Here is a 12,321-nt window from a genome sequence, read left to right as displayed (position 1 = left end):
ACTTTGTAAAGGAGTATGGACTGCCAAAGGTTGTAAAGGCTGCCAAAACTGAATGCAATGAAAGAGCAAATCCGGTGAGTCATTGGATAACAGTAGGTCTAGAAAACAAGCAGACAGAGGTTTCAGCAAGTCTTATGGAACTAATCACTAATTTACCCTCAGAACTTCCCAATAAATCCTAAATAACGTGTTCTGATATAATAACCCCGGAGACATAATGGATATAGAGGGGGGTCTCCTGCTTGGGATTCCTTTCTATCAGACAGAACAGAATGACGCTAGCAGAAAATGGCGTCTGTTCTAGGGGGACTGAGGACACACATCTTTGATGGCGCTGAACCGCATAGGGAGAGCGCCAGGGACTGCAGAGAAGAGGAGTACGTGGTTACATAAGTGAAAAAATGCCCAGGGGCGTGATTGGGCCAAGGTGCTAAAGGAGGAAAGGGATATAGGGTAGAGTTCAAGGGCAGAGGCCCCTCTTTAACTTCTGCGGCAGCGTGCAGTAACACCTAGTAGTTGCACTCCGTGTGGTGAGGAGATTTTTTCTTTTCTTTCCTTCTGTCTCTTTCCTTTTCTTTCCAGCATGGCTGATGAGCTCTTACAGCAAGTGGCCCAGCGGGTGTCAGTCAAAGGCACCACCTGGCTGGAGGACCTGTTGAGACAGAAAGATGGTGAAGCTGTTGCAACGGCCCATGGACCTGCGGCTGGAGAGACCAGAGGTAGGCCGCAGCGAATTACCTGCCCTCCCTTTTGATTAAGCCCAAGTCCCCTTCCCAGGGCTGCCCGCTCAGCAGGGGAAGCACACAGGTTGGGCCTGGCCTATCTCACCTTCTACATCCTCTGGGGAGGTGGTACATCCTACCTCACTCAGTGTGTCCAACATCCCTCCCCATGCTGCACGCCTCCCCCTTCTCACCCGGGCAACGGCCAGAGTGTAGTGCCGCCGGTTGTTTTCAGCCTGGCGGCGCATGGCGCTTCTGCTACCAGCCCGCCGTGCTCCAATGGGGGAGGGTCGGCTCCGGAGGACATGCCGCAGGGGCGCTGCAGTGAGGGCACTCCATGGCTCAGCCCCTATCAGAGGACAAGATATGGGGAGGAAGAAGACCGGAATCAGCCAGGGCTGCAGATTGATCAACAACCGTATCCTTTATTGAGTGTACCGTCCAGTTCTGGAATGCAACAGAGGAGTCCGAGCAGGGATGTGGCTCTTGTGTTTGGTTCCAAGGGGGATCGATGTGATGTTGGTCACTCTTCTGCCTTGTACGTCTTTTCTGTTTCAGGTTCGGCAAAGGAGTCGTCGAGAAGAGGGAAGAAATGTAGATCTGGAGGTGGGCGCAGGCACGGTCGGCGCAAGCATCGCCATGGCAGGGTTGGTCGTTCTCAGAGGCGGAGATCGCCCTCGTCATCTTCTAAGCGACAACCCTCCTCTTCTTGCTGTTTATAAACGGTTCTTGTCGTTCTTTCTCCCTTATGTAAGATGATATTTGGGAGAAAGGTTGGAGGTGGTGGATGTCTTAACACTTGGTCGCCATCTCTAGATCTTCTTCAGTTTGGGATGTGATATCTGTTTGGCTGTGGCACGCCATTCCACCTCATTGTATAAAACTGGAAGACGGAGAAAGTAAACTTGTAACTATATGTACAATTCTTCTAATATTTCTAAAACATTTTTAGATGGTAATGGAGACAGTAGTGAACATAACAGCAAAACCCAGTGGTAGTAGTCATCATTGTCTGGGCAAGGTCTAAGGAGGCAGAGAGTGGGTAGTGGACTGGTTATTTCCTAACATTTATGTGGGGATCCCCTTTTAATAGTGTTTGGATTGGATATTGGATATTCTCTACCTGCCATCTATATACATGTGATTTAGGACATACAACACATTAACCTCACCTTTATTTTTATTTTTGTTAGGTCCGACATGGAAGATTAGGGCTGGATCTTGTGTATTTGTGGTTTCGAGTGTGTGGTCAGATGAAACCGTCTCACGTCACCGTCCACGATTGTCCTCTTTATACTCCAGAGTTCTGGTTCTTCTCCCTCTTGGAGATGGTGAAGCTTTTTCAGGTAATTGTTATAGATAAACTCTAAGAAAAGAAACACATATCCACATTATAAACCTCATGATTGCAGGCACGGCCGGCGCAATCATCACCATGGCAGAGGTGGACGTTCCCGGAGGCGGAGATCGCCCTCGTAATCTGCTGAGCGACAACCTTCCTCTTCTTCCTCGGGTCGTCCCGGGTTTGCGCCTCGGCTCGGCGACCAAGCGGGGAGCCGTCCTTGGTTCCGGCGCCGCCAGCGGTGAGGATGCGGCTTCAGGAGTGGTGGGGACCCCTACCCTCGGTGAGTCATCATGTGTGGACGCATGGCTTTCAAAATCTTTAATGTCTGGAAATTACTTAGTGTAGTTATTAAAGGCTATGGTGGCCAGTTTGGATAAAAGTGAAGGTGCTCCTGTGCTTTCTGTTCCTCCAGGGGAGGTTAAGCCCTCGTCTGTGAGGCAAGCTAACTTAGCCTGCTTGACGTTTAGGGATTCCCTGTTTTATGGTATGGCTCCTCTCGGCACTCATCTACCTGCTGAGACTAAGGAAAAAATGTAGAAAAATTAGTTTGTGGATATTTGATCTTTGATCTCGGTAGAACAGGTGACGGTGGATAAGGAGCGCACTTTTGAAAAAGGTTCTGATAAAAAGGTTAAGGTTGCTAGAATGTTTAATAATTGGCTCCAGGGTTTCGTTATCCTGGCGCACGTAGTCTTCCAGAGCCATCCGGAATATGTGCGGAGCTGTTCGTGTACTTCAACACCATTTTTAGTGCCCACATACTGCACGAAGGTACGGCTTGGTGGTGCTACGACGAAGAATTTCGACGCCGTTTGCCTTTGTCGCCCGAGATTGGTTGGGCTTCAAGTGCAATGGATATATGGTTGCAATTCATTTTAGCCCAGAGTGGGAAGCAGGTTAGACCCTTTCCCAGTTGGGCCGTGGGTTCCAGAGCAGTTCCAGGGTCAGCGACCACACGCCCTACAGGAGCCTGTTGGCTATATAATGAAGGACATTGCAGGTTCTTTGCAACCTGCAAGTTCCATCATGAATGCTCCATCTGTGGGGGCACTCACGTGGCACTTCGATGTTTCTGCAGGGGCAAACAACCAGGTAAAAGGGGCCCCCTCCAACATGGCAGAGAACGCCAGTGAGCGTCCGAGAGATGGGGCCATGGTTTGATCGGTACCACAGGAGGCAGAGGCACTCGCTAATGGTTTTAGTGCACGTTTCTTCATTCCTTTTGAAGCGTCGTCGGTATTGATGTAGGCGGACAACCTCAAATCAGCTAGAGATAACATCGATGTTTTTAGGGAGAAGTTATCAAAAGAAATTACGTTAGGTAGGATTGCTGGCCCCTTTGAGGAGCCTCCATATCCAAACTTGAAGATCTCCCCTCTTGGCTTTGTCCCCAAGAGAGGTAGCGGAAAGTTTAGGATGATACACCATCTATCCTTTCCTCGCGGGGCCTCGGTAAATAATGGGATTTCCAAAGACGAGGCGGCGGTGTCATACACTTCGTTTGATGTAGCGGTGAAAGTAGTTCTGAGTGCAGGTACTCGGGAGTTCTTGGCGAAGTCGATATTGAATCTGGATTTCGTTTACTTCTTGTCCATTCGGAGTGTTTTCATTTATTAGGTTGTCACCTGGATGGGCTGTTTTATGTAGAGTTCGAGGGCAGAGCCGCTCTTTACCTTCTGCTGCAGCGTGAAGTAACACCTCATAGTTGCACTCCGTGTGGTGAGATTTTTTCTTTCCTTTTTTTCTTTCCTTACTTCTGTCTCTTTCCTTTCTTTCCAGCATGCCTGATGAGCTCTTACAGCAAGTGACACGGCGGGTGGCAGTCGAAGTCACCACCTGGCTGGAGGACCTGTTAAGACAAATAGACGGTGAGGCGGCTGTAACAGCCCCAGGACCTGCGGCTGGAGATACCAGAGGTAGGCCGCAGCAAATCACCCGCCCTCCCGTTAGGTTAAGCCCAAGTCTTCTTCCCATGGCTGCCCGCTCTCCCCGTCAGCGTGGGGAGGCACACAGATCAGGCCCGGCCTGTCTCATCTTCAACATCTACAGGGGAGGTCTTTCCCCCTATCCCTCTTAATGTGTCCAGCATCCCTCCCTATGCTGCGCGCCTCCTCCATACTCACCCGGGAAACTGGCAGAGTGTAGTGCTGCCGGTTGTCAGCCGGGCGGCTTATGGCGCTTCCGCTACCCGCCCACCGTGCTCCGATGGAGGTGGGGTGGCTCCGGAGGACATGTAGCCTACCACTAGGCCTGTGCAGCAGAGATGGGCCGCACAGTTGCAATGAGTGCGGCGTACACTGCTGATCCGGTGACCTGTGACACGCCAACGGCCTCTCTCTCACCCGTTTTCAGTTCATGGCAGTTTTAAAGTCTTGCCTGGAGAAGCTGAGTTTGCCGTCAAGGAATTTTGGGACACACTCTTTTCACATAGGTGCGGCTACAGAGGCCGATTCACTGGGTTTGGGCGAGAGAGAGATAAGGCGTTTAGGTCGTTGGAAGTCTAAACTGTTATAAAGCTTATGTGAGGCCTGACTTACTTTGCTAGTGGTTTATTTATCATTTTTGTCCTTTTATGTTTTGGTAGGTTTTGGATTGTTGGGCATTCTTATGTCCATTGAGCCTACAAGCGCGCTCCTTGGCGCCCCCTTGGTGCTGCTTTGGGCCTCAGGAATTGTGACATGCATTGGAGAGGCATTAGGGGATTACGGTGGGTAAAAGTGTTGAATCAAGGCCTGAAGATCCCCAAAGGCTTCAGCATGGAGCATGATGAACTTATAATGTAGAAACGTCAGACCCAGAGCTGAAAAAGAGAAAATGAGCCAAATAAATCCTGTACCACGTGTAAAACAACCTAATAAAATCTATGAAGCGCGGACCAACCACTAAACCCGAAATAAACCGTCAATAATGGACGGGAACATTTATCTGCATCGTATAATCCGGACAATTATTATCAATTGAAATTAAAAACTCTTTATTTCGGGTTTTTTCGAAAAATCTGATTACTGCTGCAGGCTGAGATGGGGGCAGGGTGCGACTGATGCCAAGTCTAAGTCATGTCTGACAGTCTGGTTGCTAGGAATACACAACCTAACAACCACAGTCTTGTCCAGCAATGAGTCCCTAGCAACCAGCCTGCATCTCTCACTGACGTAGTAATCAGATTTTTGTAAAAATAAATGTAGGTTTGACCCCAGAGTAATATAATCAGATATAAGACTTTTTATAATAACCCGCCATCCCCCAGAAGTAAGAGCATATTATAATCACTTCCGTGATATTTACTTACAGGCAATGGCCATTCCTATGAATCCTATTCTAAACAGGATATTTTCGGGAAATAAATTTCCCATTTCACTGTAAAACAAATAGGAAAACGCTCAATATTAAATAATATGGAAACATTTTCAGAATTGTTTCATCTTAATAATCAGCCGTCTGATAATAATTTATAGGACTGAGGGGATGTGTTTCTCTGTCCTCTTGCGGCCCCCTCTGGGTAATGGAAGCCATTTTGTTAATTAGATATTTCCTCCTTATCCTCAATCCATTGATTTTCATAATAGTGAGAAGTTGCCAATGAATCAGCAAATCGCACTCTTGTGTCAATGCACAGAAAGAAAGACCTGCAGCGAGGGCCCAGCCCCCCATCAGAGGACAGGAGCTAGAGAGGAAGACGACCGGTATCAGCCAGGGCTGCGAACTCCTGATCAACCGTATCCTTTATTGACTGTACCCTCTGGTTTCTGGCCTGCAGCAGAAGGGTCCGAGCAAGGAAGTGGCGCATGTTTTTGGTGCCAAGGGGGATCAATGTGATGTTGGTCACTCTTCTGCCTTGTCCCTTTTTTCTATTTCAGGTTCGGCAAAGGAATCATCAAGAAGAGGGAGAAAACGCAGATCTGGAGGTGGGCGCAGGCACGGTCGGCACAAGCATCGCCATGGCAGAGGTGGTCGTTCTCAGAAGCCATTTTGTTTATTAGATATTTCCTGCTTATTTAAGTAATTACCTTATACATTCCCAAACTATAAAATAAGAGTCTTGTAATTCTCCATCTTACCTGATGTACATCAGTGGGGGGGGGGGGGGGGGGGGCATGGTTGTTGAGAACAGTCAGTGTGTAGCTACCAGAGAGCCAGGCCACACACCAAAAGGCCAAGAAGATGGGGAAAAATCCAAATCAGTGATTTCCATAATAATGAAAAGTCCCAAATGAATCAGCAAATCGGCCTCTTGTGTCAATTCACAGAAAGAAAGACCGGGCTGCTGTCAGGGGAATATTTATAACCTCTCATCGTCTCTCTTGACATCATAGATCAGTGATATCATGATGGCGACTGTGTCGGGAGATGTTGGGGGAAGGAGGGCCAGGCAAAGGAGACGCCGCAGGGTCACTGCAGCGAGGGCGCAGCCCGCTATCAGAGGACAGGAGCTAAAGAGGAAGACGACCGTTATCAGCCAGGGCTGCGAACTCCTGATCAACCGTATCCTTTATTGACTGTACCGTCTGGTTTCTGGCCTGCAGCAGAAGGGTCCGAGCAGAGAAGTGGCGCATGTTTTTGGTGCCAAGGGGGATCAATGTGATGTTGGTCACCCTTCTGCCTTGTCCCTTTTTTCTGTTTCAGGTTCGGCAAAGGAATCGTCGAGAAGAGGGAGGAAACGCAGATCTGTAGGTGGGCGCAGGCACGGTCGGAGCAAGCATCGCCATGGCAGAGGTGGTCGTTCTCGGAGGCGAAGATCGCCCTCATCATCTTCTGAGCGACAACCTTCCTCTTCTTTCTCGCCATCATTATCTGCATCATCCTCCCCGCCGAGGTCGTCGAGCCGTGCTGATGATAGACGGATCCACAGGCAGCAACGTGTCAATGCCCGGCAGGCAGAAAAAGACCTGGTTGGGTCGTCCCGAGTTTGTGCCTCGGCTCGGCCACCAAGCGGGGAGCAGTCCTTGGTTGTGGCGGGGACCCCTACACTCGGTGCGACTGATGCCTAGTCTGAGTCATGTCTGACAGTCTGGTTGCTAGGGAAACACTACCTAACAACAACAGTCTTGTCCAGCAATGAGTCCCTAGCAACCAGCCTGCATCTCTCACTGACGTAGTAATCAGATTTTTGTAAAAATAAATGTAGGTTTGACCCCAGAGTAATATAATCAGATATAAGACTTTTTATAATAACCCGCCATCCCCCAGAAGTAAGAGCATATTATAATCACTTCCGTGATATTTACTTACAGGCAATGGCATTCCTATGAATCCTATTCTAAACAGGATATTTTCGGGAAAGAAATTTCCCGTTTCACTGTAAAAGAAAAAGAAAAACGCTCAATGTTAAATAATATAGAAAAATTGTCAGAATTGTTTCATCTTAATAATCAGCAGTCTGATAATAATCTATAGGACTGGGGGGATGCGTTTCTCTGTCCTCTTGCGGCCCCTCTGGGTAATGGAAGCCATTTTGTTAATTAAATATTTCCCCCTTATTTAAGTAATTACCTTATACATTCCCAAACTATAAAATAAGAATCTTGTAATTCTCCATCTTACCTGATGTACATCAGTGGGGGGGCATGGTTGTTGAGAACAGTCAGTGTGTAGCTACCAGAGAGCCAGGCCACACATCAAAAGGCCAAGAAGATGGGGAAAAATCCAAATCAGTGATTTCCATAATAATGAAAAGTCCCAAATGAATCAGCAAATCGGCCTCTTGTGTCAATTCACAGAAAGAAAGACCGGGCTGCTGTCAGGGGAATATTTATAACCTCTCATCGTCTCTCTTGACATCATAGATCAGTGATATCATGATGGCGACTGTGTCGGGAGATGTTGGGGGAAGGAGGGCCAGGCAAAGGAGACGCCGCAGGGTCACTGCAGCGAGGGCGCAGCCCGCTATCAGAGGACAGGAGCTAAAGAGGAAGACGACCGTTATCAGCCAGGGCTGCGAACTCCTGATCAACCGTATCCTTTATTGACTGTACCGTCTGGTTTCTGGCCTGCAGCAGAAGGGTCCGAGCAGAGAAGTGGCGCATGTTTTTGGTGCCAAGGGGGATCAATGTGATGTTGGTCACCCTTCTGCCTTGTCCCTTTTTTCTGTTTCAGGTTCGGCAAAGGAATCGTCGAGAAGAGGGAGGAAACGCAGATCTGTAGGTGGGCGCAGGCACGGTCGGAGCAAGCATCGCCATGGCAGAGGTGGTCGTTCTCGGAGGCGAAGATCGCCCTCATCATCTTCTGAGCGACAACCTTCCTCTTCTTTCTCGCCATCATTATCTGCATCATCCTCCCCGCCGAGGTCGTCGAGCCGTGCTGATGATAGACGGATCCACAGGCAGCAACGTGTCAATGCCCGGCAGGCAGAAAAAGACCTGGTTGGGTCGTCCCGAGTTTGTGCCTCGGCTCGGCCACCAAGCGGGGAGCAGTCCTTGGTTGTGGCGGGGACCCCTACACTCGGTGCGACTGATGCCTAGTCTGAGTCATGTCTGACAGTCTGGTTGCTAGGGAAACACTACCTAACAACAACAGTCTTGTCCAGCAATGAGTCCCTAGCAACCAGCCTGCATCTCTCACTGACGTAGTAATCAGATTTTTGTAAAAATAAATGTAGGTTTGACCCCAGAGTAATATAATCAGATATAAGACTTTTTATAATAACCCGCCATCCCCCAGAAGTAAGAGCATATTATAATCACTTCCGTGATATTTACTTACAGGCAATGGCATTCCTATGAATCCTATTCTAAACAGGATATTTTCGGGAAAGAAATTTCCCGTTTCACTGTAAAAGAAAAAGAAAAACGCTCAATGTTAAATAATATAGAAAAATTGTCAGAATTGTTTCATCTTAATAATCAGCAGTCTGATAATAATCTATAGGACTGGGGGGATGCGTTTCTCTGTCCTCTTGCGGCCCCTCTGGGTAATGGAAGCCATTTTGTTAATTAAATATTTCCCCCTTATTTAAGTAATTACCTTATACATTCCCAAACTATAAAATAAGAATCTTGTAATTCTCCATCTTACCTGATGTACATCAGTGGGGGGGCATGGTTGTTGAGAACAGTCAGTGTGTAGCTACCAGAGAGCCAGGCCACACATCAAAAGGCCAAGAAGATGGTGAAGAATCCCAGTCCATTGATTTCCATAATAATGAAAAGTCGCAAATTAATCAGCAAATCGCCCTCTTGTGTCAATTCACAGAAAGAAAGACCGGGCAGCTGCCAGGGGAATATTTATAACCCCTCGTCATCTCTCTGTGACATCATAGATCAGTGATATCATCATGATGGCGACTGTGTCAGGAGATGTTGGGGGAAGGAGGGCCAGGCAAAGGAGACGCCGCAGGGTCAATGCAGCGAGGGCGCAGCCCCCTATCAGAGGACAGGAGCTAAAGAGGAAGACGACCGGTATCAGCCAGGGCTGCCAACTCCTGATCAACCGTATCCTTTATTGACTGTATCTTCTGGTTTTTGGCCTGCAGCAGAAGGGTCCGAGCAGGGAAGTGGCGCATGTTTTTGGTGCCAAGGGTGATCAATGTGATGTTGGTCACTCTTCTGCCTTGTTCCTTTTTTCTATTTCAGGTTCGGCAAAGGAATTGTCGAGAAGAGGGAGGAAACGCAGATCTGGAGGTGGGCGCAGGCACGGTCGGCACAAGCATGGCCATGGTAGAGGTGGTCGTTCCCGGACGGGCCCCGTTGCAGGCCGCAATTGCTAATTTGACATTGCCCCGTCCCCAGTTGATCCTTGCACCGCCCCGCCGTCACCAGCAGGCATAAAATTGAACTTGCCCCTTTGGTGTAGTTTACAACTGGTGAGTAGATGATGAACCCATGTGTAGACTGTGTAGTATTAAACAGAGTGGAGTAGGTCAAGATCACTTTTTTCAATTGGAAAGTCATTTTGGGGGATGGGCTCATACTAGATTGGCATGGTGCAATGGAAGTGGATGCTGCTATGTAAGTAAATCATGAGGTGGGGCAGGTTAGGATCTGACTAATATATTGAGGAGTCGCTGTATTAACGTATTTACTTTTTCTTTAGGTGACGTGAAGAACCCGACCCCTCTACGTGGTGGGAGTAGATTCCAGGCTCCTTCTACCTGTATCTCCTGGGTGCCGGCTGCCCAGTGGGCATAGAATTGAACTTGTCCCTTCGGTGTAGTTTACAACTGGTGAGTAGTCAATTGTCTTATTTATAACGCTGTACTAGATAGGAAGGGGATGATTTATAGATTGTGTTAGGCTCATGTCACGTTTTTTTTCTGGCAGTTTTTGAGCAATTTTTTTAGCCAAACACAGGAGTGTATACAAAAGAGACAGATCAGCTTTTTCTTTATACTTTTCCGTCTTTTAAGATCCATTTCTGTGTTTGACTCAAAAAACGGTGACACCAGCCTCAAGGAAATATGCTAAGCGCTCTGTCTATGGGCTGTAACTGCAATACCAGACGCAGCCTGTGGACCGACGTGATGCTGTTTAAAAAAACAACACTTTTTTAGAGTCCTGAACAACCCCTTTTAAAATAGAAATATGCTGCCTAAAGTACATTCACTTTGTAAATGAGACCGCACTGTTGCTGAAACGAAGGTGCAGAAGTCCTCAGCTGAGCGCCTTGCACCTTCGGCTGTGAGCAGCGCTCGTTGTCAGGCTGGAGACGGCTCTCATAGACGTTCTATATAAGCCGTCTCAGCCTGACAGGGAGAGCTGCTCACAGGTGAAGATACAAAGCTCTCAGCTGAGTACTTCTGCACCTTCGTTTTAGCGGTGGCGGTCTCAGCACCCAGACCCACTTCTGGTATGTGTCTATGACATTTCAAAAGTTTGATGAAAGTGCAGTTATTATTTAATGTTAAAACTTGTTTTAAAGCAGAATTTTAATATGTTGGATTTTTAACAAGAATCTGTTGCTGTTAACAAAGTTTGTACCGCTTTTCTTCCAAAAAAAGATACTTTTTTAGTCAGGCAAGCACTGGTTAGCACTGCTGCCCATGCCGTTTCTTGTACCCATCAGATTGAGGCTGCCTTGTCGGGGCAGGTGGGCTCACACAATTTTATCAAATTTGATTAAACTGTGTGCCAAGAACCTCACTGTTATTTGCTTATAAGAAATATTGCAGTAATTAAATGGGTTTTTGAATCTAATCTCATAAATTCATGGTATATCCCCATGATATGCTATAAATGTCTAATAGATGCAGGAACCACTTCTGGGACCTGCACCCACCTCGAGAACGAGGTCCCCTCACACCTGTCAAGTCTTCTAAAGTGGACGGGAGGAACAGAAATAGCCAAGCGGGCTGTTTTCAGCTGTTTGCATAACTCCAATAGAAGTCTATTGGATTAAACAAATGGCATAGCGAGCTATCCTGTGGATATACCATAAATGTATGAGATAATATATAAGACTACAGAGTTACGAAAACAGTGTAGCTCGCTGTGCTGTCCTGTGGATATGCCATAAATGTATGCGATGAGAAAACATCTTTTATTCTACATATTTTATATATAATGTATATTTCTTTTGGTCACTGGTGTCTCGGTGACCTCTAGGACAGCGTGTTCTTTTTAAGACACCTGGTTTAATCCTGCTAATGTTTCCTGAGAGCGACCGGCCCAGCCAGGATTGAGTGTAATGTTATCTGCATTTCTTTTTACCACTTAGCAAAGACGAACCTACACTCACTGCATGCCACCCACCATCTATGGGTACAGAGCGTGACATTCGGCGGCCCGTCGTGTCCTTTGCATTACTTACAAAAATGATAGGCATCTTGTTGGAGGTGTGTGTTGAGGATTATGAGCGGTGTTTGTTTATGACGGCGTTTATTCTGGCCTTTTTCTGTGCTTTCAGGACTAGCGAGTTGGTTGCCTCAGTCGCTTGGGGGGAGATATATGCCGGTAGCTGCTATCTGGGACTTCATGTCCCGGAGGCCCGCTGAAAAGCAATTTTTAATACACGCCAACTGCCTCTCTCTCACCCGTTTTCAGTTCATGGCAGTTTTCAAGTCCTGCCTGGAGAAGCTGGGTTTGCCGGCAAGTGATTTTGGGACGCACTCTTTTTATATAGGTGCGGCTACAGAGGTCGATTCACTGGGTTTGGGCGAGAGAGAGATAAGGCGTTTAGGTCGTTGGAAGTCTAAACTGTTATAAATCTTATGTGAGGCCTGACTTACTTTGTTAGTGGTTTATTTTTCATTTTCCTCGTTTTATGTTTTGGTAGGTTTTGGATTGTTGGGCATTCTTATGTCCATTGGGCCTCCGAGCGCGC

General features: G+C 47.5%; 2 long non-coding RNA genes across 4 annotated transcripts; both read left to right on the top strand.

The window, feature by feature from the left end:
- Positions 1-1,704: 1,704 nt before the first annotated feature.
- Positions 1,705-7,262, top strand: LOC142662431 (uncharacterized). Of its 3 annotated transcripts, XR_012850947.1 has the most exons (6): positions 1,705-2,068; positions 2,135-2,347; positions 3,847-3,983; positions 4,652-4,774; positions 5,634-6,014; positions 6,381-7,262. It is a non-coding gene; the product is annotated as an uncharacterized LOC142662431 (long non-coding RNA). The 3 variants fall into 3 exon arrangements; XR_012850948.1 differs by having other exon boundaries at positions 1,705-2,347; positions 5,684-6,014; XR_012850946.1 differs by having other exon boundaries at positions 1,705-2,347.
- A 1,580-nt stretch (positions 7,263-8,842) lies between these two features.
- On the top strand, positions 8,843-11,768 carry LOC142662430 (uncharacterized). Its single transcript, XR_012850945.1, has 3 exons — positions 8,843-9,865; positions 10,096-10,225; positions 11,716-11,768. It is a non-coding gene; the product is annotated as an uncharacterized LOC142662430 (long non-coding RNA).
- The last annotated feature ends 553 nt before the right edge of the window (positions 11,769-12,321 follow it).

The sequence above is a fragment of the Rhinoderma darwinii genome, chromosome 10 (genome assembly GCF_050947455.1).
Source record: "Rhinoderma darwinii isolate aRhiDar2 chromosome 10, aRhiDar2.hap1, whole genome shotgun sequence".
NCBI classification, from domain to species: domain Eukaryota; kingdom Metazoa; phylum Chordata; class Amphibia; order Anura; family Rhinodermatidae; genus Rhinoderma; species Rhinoderma darwinii.
The sequence above is the reverse complement of the archived record's forward strand: the minus strand, read 5'-3'. Positions and strand labels throughout refer to the sequence as shown.